This window comes from Arvicola amphibius, chromosome 4 (genome assembly GCF_903992535.2).
Source record: "Arvicola amphibius chromosome 4, mArvAmp1.2, whole genome shotgun sequence".
Taxonomy (NCBI): domain Eukaryota; kingdom Metazoa; phylum Chordata; class Mammalia; order Rodentia; family Cricetidae; genus Arvicola; species Arvicola amphibius.
The window spans coordinates 65504607-65519826 of NC_052050.1; positions in this window are offsets into that span (position 1 = coordinate 65504607).

Consider the following 15220-nt stretch of genomic DNA (forward strand, 5'->3'; position numbering starts at 1 on the left):
TAATTAGAGGGCCACAAAGCCAGAGATGGCAAGGGATGGCAGGAAGGAGAGGCCGGAAGACAGAAGATGAGCAGCCTGGGGCTGGTAAAGTGCCACACCCCCTCTGTGGGGTTAAGACCCTCCCAATGCCACCTCAGCTTTTGCCTCTGCTGCAGACCAAACTTCTGTGGTGACAGGTGCTCCGGGCATTCTGGACCAGGACAGACCTGCACTGAACCCAATAGCTTCCCCAGCCTTCCTTCTTGCTCACCCTACTCCGATTGAGATACACGCTACCTCTTCATATTGGTGCTCTGGCAGTTTGACCCAGGATTCACGTAGCTCAGGTTGGCCTGGAACTTCTGATCCTCCAGCCTCCGTGTCCTGAGCGTTTGGGAGCACAAGCATGCTTCATCATGCCCAGCTTCTATGGTACTGGAAGCGGAACCCAGGACTTCATGTGTGCTGGGCGAGCACTCTGCCAGCTGAGACACACCCCCAGGTCCTCACTCCCCACATTTCATGTTTCTTCTTTTTCCCTGAAGCAGTGTCTCATTACACAGGCCAGGCTGGGCTTGAACCCCAGGTCCTCCCGCCCTTACTACCCGCATCCGGGGTCACAGGTTCTTGTGACATCATCAGCTCACCGTCATTTTCTCGTTCTCCACTTTTGAAGAATACCGGCCGAGTGTTCCATAAGTTGTCTCACTAGCAGAGTTGACTAACATTTTTGCTGGATCACACTGGAGCTGGGGGAGGACCAACACCTTTACTGTACCATCTGGGAGGAGCCTCTCTTGTCCTGTGGCCTGGCCCTGGCCATGTTACCTGAGGTCACTGAGATGGACTATACCACTTTCTTCCCCTGTAAAACAACTGTTTTTCTCTTTCCATACTCAGCTCTCAGGAAGGAAAGTTGCCTGGCCAGCCTCACATAAGGTGGGGGGGGGTAATGAGAAATAAGTTCCCCCTCCCTGGGGTGGGGACAGGGAGTCCCTACACGCGCTAGTTGAAAGATGTTATTTGGAAAGTTCGGGTCTGTCTTTTCATGTCTGAGTGGCTGGATGACACTGTATTGTGATTTGTCTCACCAGCCAGCCAGTCCAGCACAGTCAGTGAGCTCCAGTGTCAGCGAGCGACCAGGTCCCCAAAAATTGGTGGGATGCTGGCCATGGAGGTGCATGCCTTCGCAGCACTCAGGAGGCTGAAGCAGAAGATAAGGGTTTGAGGCCAGCCTAAGCTATAAGTAGGGAGACCCTATCTCTCTATCTCAAAACAAATGAACATGGATCTGGAGAGATGGCTCCGTGGCTGCTCTTGTAGAGGATCTGAGTTCAGTTCCCAGCATCCATAATTAAGAACAAGTCATTTTGTTTGTTTGTTTTGTTTATTGAGACAAGGTTTCTTTTTTTTAATATTTATTTATTTATTTATTTATTTATTTATTTATTTATTTATTTATTATGTCTGCAATATTCTGTCTGTGTGTATGGTATGCCTGCAGGCCAGAAGAGAGCACCAGACCCCATTACAGATGGTTGTGAGCCACCATGTGGTTGCTGGGAATTGAACTCAGGACCTTTGGAAGAGCAGGCAATGCTCTTAACCTCTGAGCCATCTCTCCAGCCCCAAGACAAGGTTTCTTCTCTGTAGCTTTGGAGCCTGTCCTGGGACTAGCTCTTGTAGACTAGGCTAGTCTCAAACTCACAGAGATCTGCCTGCCTCTGTCTCCTGAGTGGGATTAAAGGCGTGTGCTACCACCGCTGGGCTAAAAATAAGTCTTAAAAACAGACAAACACCCCTAAAGCATATACCTGGTCCACTTACACTTGTGACTACTGCACTGGTTTATTAACATGGTCTGGAGTTAACAATCCTCTGCCTATTCTCTCCAATGTAAAGTGCCAGGCTGTGTGTGGTGGCGCACACCTTTGATCCCAGCATTTGGGAGGCAGAGGCTGGTGGATCTCTGTGAGTTCATGGCCAGCCTGTTCTATAAGAGTGAGTTATAGGCCCTTTGGGGATATACAGTAAGACTCTGCCACAAAATAATAATAATAATAATAATAATAAATTAATAAAAAATATAAACTAATTGCTATTAAAGGTGATGGGGTGGCACTCATCTCTGCTTTGGATATTTCTCAGATTTAACATTTAATGTCCCAAGACTTTATATCCCAAGAAACCTTTGAATTTGGAATAAAACAAGAAGTTCTGTTGCCACATTTAACTAAGGAATAAACATTTGAGGAGCGTAAATAAGAAGTGGTCAGATCTAACCACCAAGCAGTCGTCTTTGCCTTTGTTCCCGAATGGAACTGTGAAGCAAATACTCTCCAAGAGAACGGCAATTTCCCCCCACCAGAACATTTGCTGTTATTGCTGGGATATGACTCAGACTTTTAGGTGACTGGACAGTATTCAGTCATGCAGCTTCGCCACCATCTATTTAACCTGGTCCCCACAGATGGAAATTTTCTTTCTTTCCAATATTTGGCCATAATTACCAAGTCTGACATAAACATCCGTATTTATCTGTAAACTGGCAAACTCGGGGTAATAACTTGTTTTGAAAACAAAGTTTTCCTGCTTTAAAAAAAAAAAAAAAAACAAAACAAACTTTTGGGAGTCTCTTTTCCTTCAGGTGGACCAAGGATGAGTTAACATAGGTTCCTAGCCAAGGCCCTGGGAAGGCAGCCCAGATGAGGGGGAGAGGCATCCTGGGGTGCAGGAGTGAGAAAACAGCCTCCTCCTGTGGTTCCCAGCTGGGAGAGGGTTGTTTATCAAGGCGGGTGGGAGAAGAGCCCGCCAGACGCTGAGGGGTCCAGTGCTGGCCAGGCAGGACAGAGACTGGGCCTATTCAGTCAGGCTCTAAAAGAAGCAGGGAAAGGCAGGAAAAACAAGCCCAGACACACACTGGGTGGCTGCTGGCTGGCCCAGCCTCTCGGTACACTAAATTCGTGCAATGCCAGGCAATGGGACCCAGCCAGCTCTTCCCAGGAATCCACCCCAGGCTGGGCAGGTCTCAGTTGGCTCCTCAGCTCCACAATTGCTTCCTGGGGCTATAAGGAATGGATTCTTACAGAGTTTGGGGGAGTTCAGTACTTTTCCAGAAAGATGGGCATCCTGGACCAGGAAGGTGATTTTCCAGTCATTTGTGCACTGTGCCTGTGTGGATACATCCTTACCTACTTCAGGAGTGGCAGGACCCTCGCCGTCTGTTCTGGGCAGAGTGACGTTTGACACGGGGCCTCAGTGTCAAACAGAAAAAAAAGTTTGAGAAATGTCAGGCAGGCCTGCCGAAATCTAGCAGAACTGTAATGCTGGACCTCATGGCCCGTGCCTACAACCCCAGCACTTGAGAGGCAGAGGCAGGAGGAATAGATGTTCAAAATCCTCCCCAGCTCCATAGCAAGTTCAAGGCCAGCTTGGGCCATGAGAGATCCTGCCTCTAACCCACCCTCCATTCCTCACTTACCTCCCCAAAAATCTAGAATTGTGGGAAATCCTTATAAGGTTTCTAAATGCAAGAACAAGGAGGAAACTGAGAAGACTAACTCATATAAACCGGATGGTGGTGGCTCATGTAATGGTCTGTTCTGTCCCTTTAAGAGACAAGCCCCACTCACTCCCACCCTTCTGCCTAGGCAAGAGGATCTTCCTCCTGCAGGGCTCTCCAGAAGAGGTGGTTGAAGCTAGTGGTGGCTCAGGCCTTTAGTCCCAGCACCCGGGAGGCAGAGGCAGGCGGATCTCTGTGAGTTCGAGGCCAGCCTGGTCTACAAGAGCTAGTTCAAGGACAGCCTCTAAAGCTACAGAGAAACCCTGTCTCGAAAAACCAAAAAAGAAGAAGAAGAAGAAGAAGAAGAAGAAGAAGAAGAAGAAGAAGAAGAAGAAGAAGAAGAAGAAGAAGAAGAAGAAGAAGAAGAAGAAGAAGAAGAAGAGGTGGCAGGTGGCTGAAGCCTTTTCTCCTCCCCTCCTCTGTCTCTCTGTCTCTCTCTCCCTTTCCTTTCATAACCTACTGAATAAACTATACCCAAACCCTCTCTCTGCATGGCGTGCCTATTTGTCTCCCCATCTCCACTCCCCCCCCCCACGCCTCACCCCTCCCCATGGCTCCTCATGGGACCAGCTGCCCCACCACCGACCTGCAGAGGTCTCTCATCTGCCACCTCCCACCTGCCTGGGACCCACAGAGGCCTGGGGTGATGAGACCCGGCTGCCCCTCGTGGCCTGCCGTCTCCCCTCGGGGAACCTCAGCGTTTTATCTAAACCATTACAGGTCATGCCTTAAATCTAGCACTCGGGAGGCAGAGGCCAGCAGATCTCTATGAGTTTGATGCTGGCCTGGTCTACAGAGCAAGTTCCAGGACCGCCAAGGCTACACAAAGAAACCCTGTCTAGAAAAAGATAAAAAGAAAAAAACAAAAAAATAGGAACGTTATTAACACCATAGACAATATGGCTGAGGTTTGTTGAACTTGAGGAAGCAAGTTCAAGCCCACAGAGCTCATTGGGAGCAGGGGCAGAGGGAGGGAATGGTGTCCTTTCATCTAAGTTTCAGAGTCTCAAGCCTTGCGGTTGGTTAGTAGTCCATAGTATTCATTTGCAGTTAGACTGTCTCCAGTTCCTACGCACCAGGAGACAATAGAGAGATTGGGCTCTTTAGCTAACGTGTGTCTCTTTCACAGGACAGGTAGATGCCTTACCTGTAGCTCCTGAGTGGTTAGAGGAAACTTCCTTTGGAGGCCTGAGGACCACAGCGGCACAGCCACAGCAGGTTGCCTGTGAGCTACACACCAAAGCCCCTACTTCAAGTGTGGTGGTGCATGCTTGTAATCCTGGCACACAGGGTGGCACACGGGGCAGAAACTGGCGGCAATAGCAAGTTCAAGGCCAGAAGGCCAGCCTGGGCTGCGTGAGACCCTGCTTAAAGCAACAACAGCAACACACACACACACACACACACACGCACACACACGCACACACACACACACACAGAGGAAGGAAGGAAACATTAAACAAAGCTATTTACCGGCAGAATTCTCAGAGCCTTCCATAAGCCACTTGTATGAACAAATGTGTGTTTGAAACTTTTCAAAAGAGAAACCGAGTGGGCACCACTAGCCCAATGTTTAGTCCTTGGATCCTTTAGGGAACACACAGTAACTGGCCTGACCTTGAGCATACAAGGATCTGACCCAGGGAACCCTTTGGAACCTGGCCAGTGAGAGAAGGGTCTGAATGCTGCCTCGTCCTACACAGGCACACCCTGCCCTGCCTTTGACAAGATGGCCTAATTGGCTTTCATGAGGATGAAGCTTTCTCTTGAACTGAGCCATGGCAGGCAGTGGAGCAGCTGTGGCAGGAGAGCCCAAACTCTCTCCCACCTTCCGTGCAGTAGCTCCCCTTACCAGTGTCAGGGACCAGCCTCTACAAAAATACCTCCCGCCAGGGTAAGGGCGTGGGGATTAGAACTATAGTGAAGAATATGAAGAGGCAAGTGAAAATCACAAAATTTAATAAAATTTTAATAAAATAATAAAGTTTAATTTCCAACTGCTTAAAATACCATTGACCCCAAAAGGTAGGAGTAAGACAAAAGACTGCATTAACATGATACAAGGAAATGAACAGACCAGTTGAAAGTCACAGGCTACATTCATAGTTAAATATCCTGTTGCTAGAACAAAACAAGTCACCGAGTCCCTCTCACGCCCTAGACCAAAACACTCCGTAGGCAAACCACTCCCTACGTGGAATCCCAAGTTATCGCCATAAAAGGGAACTGGAACTTAGTTGGATCCTTAGAATTTTGCTTGAGGTGGGAACAGGTCTTCTTCTCTATTCCTGGAGCACAAGGGCTGGCAATTAGCCACACCTGTTGACAATAACCTCGAGAGAGCAGAACTCTCGGATTTCAGCTAGTGGGACTTTTGTTTTGAGGTAGGAACACAATAACCTTGGAGGAATTAGTTCCAACTCTCTGACCTTTGGTCAACGTGGAAATAGGCTCATAATTTCGGACCTCCACACCACAGTGATCTCTGAGGGCCCATATGCGATGGGCTTGATTATGTGGTGTGAGAGGTATCCCTCCCATCCCATGCTGGGTATGTAGTCTGCACCCCACTACAGCTAAAGTGTCTACCTGGGAAGAACCATGGCCAGGGTCTTGACAGCCATTCATTTTCCTCTGAGATCAGTGTGGGAAAAGGTAAGGTTGATAGGGACTGAGGGCAAAGGGCTCTGTGTTGGAGGCTGGGTTTACAAGGCTTTCCTGGGGTCACAGGACAAGGCAAGTACTTTGTATCTTCACCCCTTCTCTTGAGGTCCATTGGAAAATGGAATACTAAAGTCTCAGCGGAAACTTTAGTCACGGACAGTTGGTTGGTCTTCAGCACACATTGCCCTGTGGGCATTCACATGCCATCTTATGGAGCATGCATACAGTTAGAGTCAGTCAAAGGCCTGGCCAGAGGTATAGGTCATTTGTAGAGCATTTGCCTAGCATATATGAGAGACTGGGTTTGATCCTTAGCAACACAAACACACACATACACACACACGCATGCACACACGCACGTACACACCCATGCACACATAGAGGCAGCTCCACTATGTGTAATTGTTTGCTGGATGAGGCGGCACAGGCCTGAATATTCAGTACTCAGGAGGCTGTAGCAAGAGGATCACAGGTCCAAAGCCAGATTGATCTACACGGTGAGAAGGGGTGGGGAGGGGGTCAGAAAGGGGAATAAAGCCTTTTTTTTCTGAGAGCTTCATTTTCTTTGTGAAATGGGAGAGTCAGACTATTTACCTCTTTGTCAGCTCTATGATCTGAGGAAGCTGTAGTCAAACTCCTTTTTGTTGTGGTGGTTGTTATTGGTTTTTTTTTTTTTTTTTTTTTTTTTTGAGACAGGGTTTCCTTGTGTAGCCTTGGTTGTCCTGTAACTCGCTCTGTAGATCAGGCTGGCCTCAAACTCACAGAGATCTACCTGTCTCTGCCTCCCGAGTGCTGGGATTAAAGGCGTGCATGACCACCACACAGCACGTAGTCAAAGTCTTTGGGTTTTTTTGGTTGTTGTTGTTGTTCTGCTTTGTTGTTGTTTTCAGGACAGGGTTTCTCTGTAGCTTTGGGAGCCTGCCCTGGAACTCGCTCTGTAGACCAGGCTGGCCTCGAACTCACAAGCTCTGCCTGTCTTTGCCTCCTGAGTGCTGGGATTAAAGGTGTGTGCCACACTGCACAGCATGTAGTCAAAGTCTTAACCAGTTAGCTTCTCAAAGTAGATAAAAGAGGCTTTGGGGGCTGGAGAGATGGCTCAGTGGTTAAGAGCATTGCCTGCTCTTCCAAAGGTCCTGAGTTCAATTCCCAGCAACCACATGTGGCTCACAACCATCGGTAATGGGGTCTGGTGCCCTTTTCTGCCCTTCAGGCATACACGCAGAAAGAATATTGTATACATAATAAATAAATAAATATTTTTTTAAAAAAGAGGCTTTGGCCAAACTGCTGTTTTTCATTTTTGTTTGTTGTACATATATGTGCATATGTGTACAGTGCATGTAGAGGCCAGAGGTCAACATCAGGTGAGGTGTTTTCCTCACTCTCTCTCAATCTTTTTTATTTTTATTTTTATTTATTTTTTTTTTTTTGAGACATTATGTAGTCTTGGGTGGTACGGAATTTGCTAGGTAGACCAGGCTGGTCTTGAACTCACAGAGATAGAGATTAACCTGTCCCTGCTGGGATTAAAGTCAAACACCTCCAAGCCCAGCTCTACCTTAATTAATTTTTGGGACAGATCTGTCTGGGAACTGAGAACTCCCTTATCCAACTAGACGAGGTCATCAAGCGGCAGGTGGTTTCCTATCTCCACCCTCGCAGAGCTGTGGTTGCGGCTGTGCACGGCCTTGCCTGGCCTTTTACATTGGTGCTGGGGACCTGGACTCAGGTCCTCACGCTTATGTGGCAAGCTTTTGACCTACTGAGCCATCTCCCCAGGTCATGCAAAGTGTTCTTATGGGAAAGTGATGTTGTGGAAGGAAATAAGGTAGTATTTGCTATCAAGCCAGATTGGAGGCTACCTAAGAGGAAGGAAGGACATGTGTGTCTGTGGAATTCTGTCTTTTTTTTTTTTTGGAAGTTTTCATGAGGGTCTGGAGAGATGGTTCAGTGGTTAAGAACACTTACTGCTCTTCCAAAGAACCTGGGTTTGGTACTCAGCCATCACACGGTGGCTCACATGAGCAAGCTTTCCTCTAAGTTCTACTCCTGTGTAAATGCACAGGCATGCTCCTCACCAGTATTAATAAGGGTACTAAAAGAAGAGATCTAAGCCAGGCAGTGGTGGCGCACGCCTTTAATCCCAGCACTCGGGAGGCAGAGGCAGGCGGATCTCTGAGTTCGAGGCCAGCCTGGTCTACAAGAGCTAGTTCCAGGACAGGCTCTAGAAACTACAGGGAAACCCTGTCTCAAAAAACCAAAAGAAAAAAAAAGATCTACATAATGATTCACAGGAACCCCTTCCTTCCCACGACATCTCTCAGCTCCTAGAAAACCTTTCAGAACCTGGTAGACTCCAACTCTCCTTCCTTTCTTACTATTCATTTGAAAAAAGTGTTTGTTGATAACTTTCAACTTTAAAATAAATCTATGCTTGTAAGAACTATAAAAGATACGAGAACTCAGGAAATTAGCCAGCTTTCTCTAATGGCAACATGCTATGTGGGTTTTTAAAAAAACTATCATTTATTTGTTTTTCATGTTCTCAAATGTTTATTCATTTCATTCATAAATACTATACTCATCTTTGGAATTCTCTCCTTCAAAGCCTTCTATGGTTTCACTTGAACTAGGAATAAAGGCGAAACTCATTGAACTTCCATTCAAAACCCTCCAAATACAAGCCTATACATCTTTAGAATGTATCTAAACGACCCCAACCTGTAAAGAAAGAGTCACCTGTCAAAACTGTTTCCTTTTTGTGTCCTACCACATTTAATTTATTTTTTTTAACTTACCTTTATTTATTTGTTGTGTGGAGTGAGGGGGAGGGGATGCATTAATGGTACATCATACATGTGGAGGTCAGAGGACAACTTGAAAGAAATAGCTTCTATCATGTATGTCCTGGGAAGTGAACTTGGGTCATCAGGCTTGGCAGCAAGTACTTATACCAACGGAACCATATCTCTGGCCCTTGTTTTGTTTTGAGACAAACTCTCACTAAGTAGTCCAGGCGGGCCTTGAATTCACAATCCTGCTTCAGCCTCCTGAGTGCTAAGTTTACAGGCATGCATTGCCTTAAATATATAAACTTTTTTTCTAGTAAGTTTTGGTAGCTCATGTAATCCTCACAACAGCCTTATAAGAATATAACTTGTAGAAGGAAGCAGCGGGGCTGTGTCCCGCCACCCGGCCGCCGGCTAGCTTTACACCCGAAATAATTACACGGAAACTGTATTCTTTTAAACACTGCCTGGCCCCTGGCCCATTATCTGTAGCTTCTTATTGGTTGATTCTCGTATCTTGCTTTAACCCACATTTAGTAATCTGTGTAGCACCACGAGGTGGATTGCTTACCAGGAGAGATCTTAACCTGCATCCATCTCGGAGAGGAGAAACATGGAGACTCACTATGGTGACTGCCTGAAGCATCTCCCCACTCCTGCTACCCAGCATTCTGTTCTGTCTACTCCGCCTACCTAATCTTCTGTTCTCTTAAAGGGCCAAGGCAGTTTTCTTTATTAATTAACCAATGAAAGTAACATAGACAGATAACTCTCCTCCATCAATAACTTATGTTACAAGAAATCGGTGCAGAATTAGGACTGACTTTCAGATATTGTCTGTTCCCCCAACACCTCCCTTGCTCTCCCCAGGAAAAAAAGAAGACTGGGGCGAGGATGAGAATCCCAAAAGAATGCGATTCTTCCTGTGCCAGGAGGAGGTAGAGCCAGCCGACTGCTGTGATATAGAAGGGCCTCCCCTGAACAGCTTGGCTGTACAGCCAGTGAGATTATGTTTGTGACCCAGACAGCAGCCCTGGAAATGGCTTCAGTTCCATCAGTAGCCAGGACAAGCTCTCTGGCCTTCTCTGTGTCCCCTGTCACAACTGTCTTGTCTTTCTACTTCCTAGTCTGGTGCTCCTCTTCATCCCTAGGGTGACTCTTCCCTCCACACAAGGCTCATCTTCTTGTCTCTCACTCACTTGGCTGCACAGAGCCAGAAAGTAAATATTTAGTTGAGTGTGCTAGAACAAGCCATGATCCCTGCACTTGGGAGCAGGAGGCAGGAAGATCAGAGGTTCAGTATCTTCCTTGGCTGCATGAGTGAGGTCATCTTGGACTACAGGAAGCCCAGGGCAGGGACAGAAAGTGGGGAAAGGGAGAGAAGAGAGAGAGAGACAAAGGTAGAGATTGATTGGACTTCTTCTATTAAAAATACAAAACCCATGCGCCTGCCAAAATAGGTACAAAAGATAATTATGGGACCATCCTTAAGAGAAGATAGGAGTCCTTTGTCAAGGTCAAGTTAAAAACCAGGTCAAATTCCTAATCTGTTCTAGGGTGATATTCTTTTTAAAAATTGTAAAGTATTTATTATTTTTGTTCTAGGTGTATGAGTGTTAAGCCTGCATGCATGTGCACCACTGCATACAGTGCCTGGGAGTGGGGAGTCAGAAGAGAGCATCAGACCCCCTGGAACTGGAGCGACAGACAGTTGTGAGCTGAATGTGGGTGCTGAGAACCCAAGCCCAGTCCTCCGCAAGAGCAGTCTGCCTCTTAACTGCTGAGCCATCTTTTCAGTCCACCAGTTATTTTTAAAAGAATGTTATCCCAAAGGGCTAGAAAGATGTCTTAGAAGTTAAGAGCACCAGCGACTTTTCCAGAGGACCTGGGTTTGATTCCCAGAACCCGCAGGCAGCTACAACCATCTGTAACTACAGTTCTGGAGAGTCAGTGCCCTCTCTGGCCACTTCAAGCACTGCACACATGTGATATACTTACATATGTGTCTCCTAACCACTCATACACATAAAATAAAAATATTTTAAAAATAAGTGTAATACTATTTCTTTCTTTTTTCTGGGTTTTTGTTTGTTTGTTTGTTTTTGGTTTTTGAGACAGGGTTTCTCAGTAGCTGTGGAGTCAGTTCTGGAACTTGCTCTGTAGGTTAGGCTGACCTCGAACTCACAGAGATCTGCATGCTTCTGCCTCCCAGAGTGCTGGGATTAAAGGCATGCACCACCACTCCTGGATATTTTTGGTTGTTTTGATACAGGGTTTCTCTGTGTAGCCCTGGCCATCGTGAAACTTCACTTTGTACACCAGGCTGGCCCCAAACTCAGAGACCTACCTGCTTCTGTCTCCCGAGTGCTGGGATTAAAGCCATGTGCTACTACACCTAGTCAGTATTTCTTAAACTTTTAAATTTTGATACCTATGGGATTTTTTTTATTATTGTGACAAAGCAAATGTAATAAAAATTTCTTTTCTGTTCTTACTCTTGCTCTCACTCTCTCCAGAATCCTGCTGTGTGGTTCTGGCTGGCCTGTAACTAGAGATTCGCCCCACCCCCCACTCCACACCTCTGCCCTTCCCTGTCCCGCTAGGTCATGGAATTACAGGCATGGCCACTGTGCTGCTTAGTTTTTATCATGTTGACATGAATAGAGTCACCTGGGAAGAAAGAATCTCAGCTGAGGGATTGCCTCCTCCAGTTTGGCCTGTGGGGCAGTTTCTTGATTGATGAGGGAGGGCCTAGCTCACTAAGAGCAGTATCACTCCTAGACAGATGGTCCTGGCCTGTATAAGAAGACAGACTGAGCAAGCCATGAGGAGCAAGTCGGTAAGCGGGATCCTCCACGGCCTCGGCTTCAGGTCTTGCCTCCGGGTTTTTGCCTGGCCTTCCCTCAATGATGGGCCATTACTTGGAAGTGTAAGGTGAAGTAAGCGTGTTTCTCCTAGGTTGCATTTGGCCAGGGTCTTATCACAGCAACAGAAAAACAAACTACAACAGTCGCCATGCCCAGCCCCATAATGCGAAGTCTTGATGGGAGATCAATCCTAATCAGATAAGGCCACAGCAGTTACGAAGGCTGACAATGGTCCAGATTCTGGGAGAGGGAAAGAAAGAAAAGTCGGTCAACACACAGAAAAGATAATCGTGGCTTTGTGATGGGTGGCTACAAAGACAATAGAGGAGATAGGCGGGGAGGGGCTGGCTACTGGTGACTCTTCCCGAGATTAGGAGGATTAGAAGTCAGAGGATGTGTGGTCTACGTGTTGAGATCCTTTCTCAACAACACAGCACGTTAGCGGAGCAGGATGAGCAAAGGAAGGGGCGTCTTGTCTGTGAAGACCTAGTTAAAGAGGCAGGTAGAACCAAGGTGGTACCGATGGGCCAGGTCGTAATGGGCTTGGAGGACCAAGAGACAGAAGCTGGGTTACATTCTACTGAGGAGAAACAGCGGCCCGGCTCTCGGCTGAGCCCTGGCTTTTTCCGGAGGCCCTCCATCTTTACTCTCTTTGACTTTCTGTCTCTCAGGCACCAGTCTTGCTGTGTGTCTGTCTGTCCACCTCTGTGTTTGCCTCTTCTCTGACCCCTCCAATTTCCTTTCTGCCTCCTACATAAATGGGCAGCACCTCTGGGTGTTAGGGTCAGATGTAGAACTTCACAGACTCGGATGTAACCACCCTGTCCCTGCCCTCAAGAACCTTATCCCTCTGCAGCAGGAGAGCAATTTTCCAGCTAAATTCACACTGTTATCACAAAGTTACATCCCCCGCCCTTGTCTATCACTATTTTTAAGCTACCAATACATTTTAATTAAGTGTGTGTGTGTGCGCGCGCGCGCGCGCAGAAATCTCCGGTCTCCACTAGCCGTCTCTCTTTGGTTGTACACATTCTGGAGAGTGGGTAGGAGGAGGAGTTTGTGCCACTGTGGATTGCACCCGGGGCGCCCAATGAGTGTTAAACCAGCTCTTTTCCACTCAGCAACCCCAGCCTACTACTAACCTTGTAATGCCTCTTTTTATATATTTATGTGTGTGCGCATGTGTGTGGGTGTGTGTGAGTCACAGAATACTTGAGAAGGTCAGAGGACAACTTTTAGGAGTCAATCCTCTCCTTCCACCCTGTAGGTCCTGGGGATGGAATTCAGACCATTGGGCTAGGTGGCAGGTGACTTTATCCATTGAACTACCTCCATGAGCTCTACCAACCTTTTTGATCTCTCTCTCTCTCTCTCTCTCTCTCTCTCTCTCTCTCTCTCTCTCCCTCTCTCCCCCCCCTCTCTCTCTCTCTCCTCCTTCCCTCCCTCTCCCACACCCTATCTCTCCCACTAGCTTCTGTCCTGTCTTCCCCACTCTCTTCCTTTCATTCTCATCTCATGTTAGTTCTGCCTCTCAGTAAAATGTCGGGTTTGTTTTTTTTGTGTGTGTGTGTGACAGTCTTAACCACGTTGACCAGACTAGCCTTGAGTTTCCAGTCTCTTGCCCTAGGCTCTCAAGTGGTAGAAGTACAGGTACAGGCCACCAAAGCTATATTCTTGACTTAATAGTAAGGGTTTTGTTTGATTTTTCAGGGTTGTTTTTGTTTGTTTGAGGCGGAGTCTCCTGTAGGGATGCTGGCCAGAGCTGAGTGTAGCACTTGGGAGGTGGAGGCAGGAGGATCAGGTCAAGATCATCCTTGGCTACAAAGAGAACTCAAGACTAGTCTAGGCTACGTCAGATCCTGTCTCAAAACCAAAAAATTATTACTATTATTTTTACTTCTCTTTCAGAGAGAGAGAGAGAGAGAGAGAGAGAGAGAGAGAGAGAGAGAGAGAGAGAGAGAGAGAGAGAGAAGGAGGAAAGAAAAGAAAAGAAGAAGCCGACAGATAATACAAAGGGACTTCAAAGAGATTATGTGCAGACAGGCCGTGAATGGATGAGCAAATGCTAGGAAAGTCTGCTAGGCCACATGAGATACTGATTAGTGTCCTCCACGGAAATTAGATTGTGTCAGTGGACAGAAATCCATGGGTTAACATGTAACTGTAGAGTTCAAGCCCTCATCAAAAGTAAACAGCGAATCCAGCAAAGATAAGCCCCAAGCAGAGATAGTGCCTGGACGGGCTCAGGCACCATGCTCCCAGCCAGTTTAGAGGTCACTGGATTGACCTTTGGCCACTATCACATTCCACCTCCTTCTCTGTGACATAGGTTCTGACTCTCTGTCTCTCAACTTGGATGCATCTCTTCATTTGCCTCTTCTTTGTCACCTTCTAGGACTTGTTTTCTTTCACTCCATCTCTGCCTTGATTTAACAAATTCCACTGATGGCCTCACTGGGGGTGGGGTGGGAGGGTAGGTTATGCCCAGGGTCTGTACCAGGAGCTACAGGGAAATAACAGGCTCCATCCTACCTGCCTTGGTCTCTGTCTGTGTTTCTCTGCAAAACTGGAAGAAATCACAGGGAAATTCTGAGGGCCTGGAGGAGAGGAGGGTGTGGGGACGTGGCAGTAGAGGGGAGGGCTTAGAGCCACCGCAGTGAGCAGAGGCATGATCCCAGCTTCAGCTGGCCAGAGCAGAGGTGATTTCACACTGAAAAAATGTCTGAATCAGGAGAATAACTCAACTGAGGATGGGGAGGTGGCTGCTCAGTTGGAGAGAGGAGGGGCTAGAGACCGCAGCCTGGGACCAGATGGGATATCTGGCTAGGATCTGGCCCAGCTCTCTGTTCTCACTCATTGCTCTGGAATCTTAAGTCTGTGCTGCAAGAGAAAGGTCACACAGAAGACCAGGGTCTAGATCAGGAAGAGCTTTGGGGCATGAGGTAGAGAATCCTGTAGTTCTGTCAGCAGAGACAACCATTGAGCACGGAGTGAGAAATTCAGGAAGAGAGAGAGAGAGAGAGAGAGAGAGAGAGAGAGAGAGAGAGAGAGAGAGAGAGAGAGAGAGAGAGAGAGAGAGAGATGGAGCCATAAGAGGAAGAAAGGCAAACACTGAATTTAAAGTCTAAAAGATGGCTGACCATGTCTCATGGTGGTAGATGACTTTGTCAATATGCGCAAAGCTCTGGGTTCGATCCTCAGTCCTTCTACAGAAAAACATTTCTGGTATGGGTGTGGTGGTACACTCCTTTGATTCCAGCATTAGGGAGACAGAGGCAGGCAGATCTCTAGGTTTGAGGCCAACCTGGTCTACAGAGCAAGTTCCAGTCAAGGCTAATCACATTGTGAGACCCCGTTTA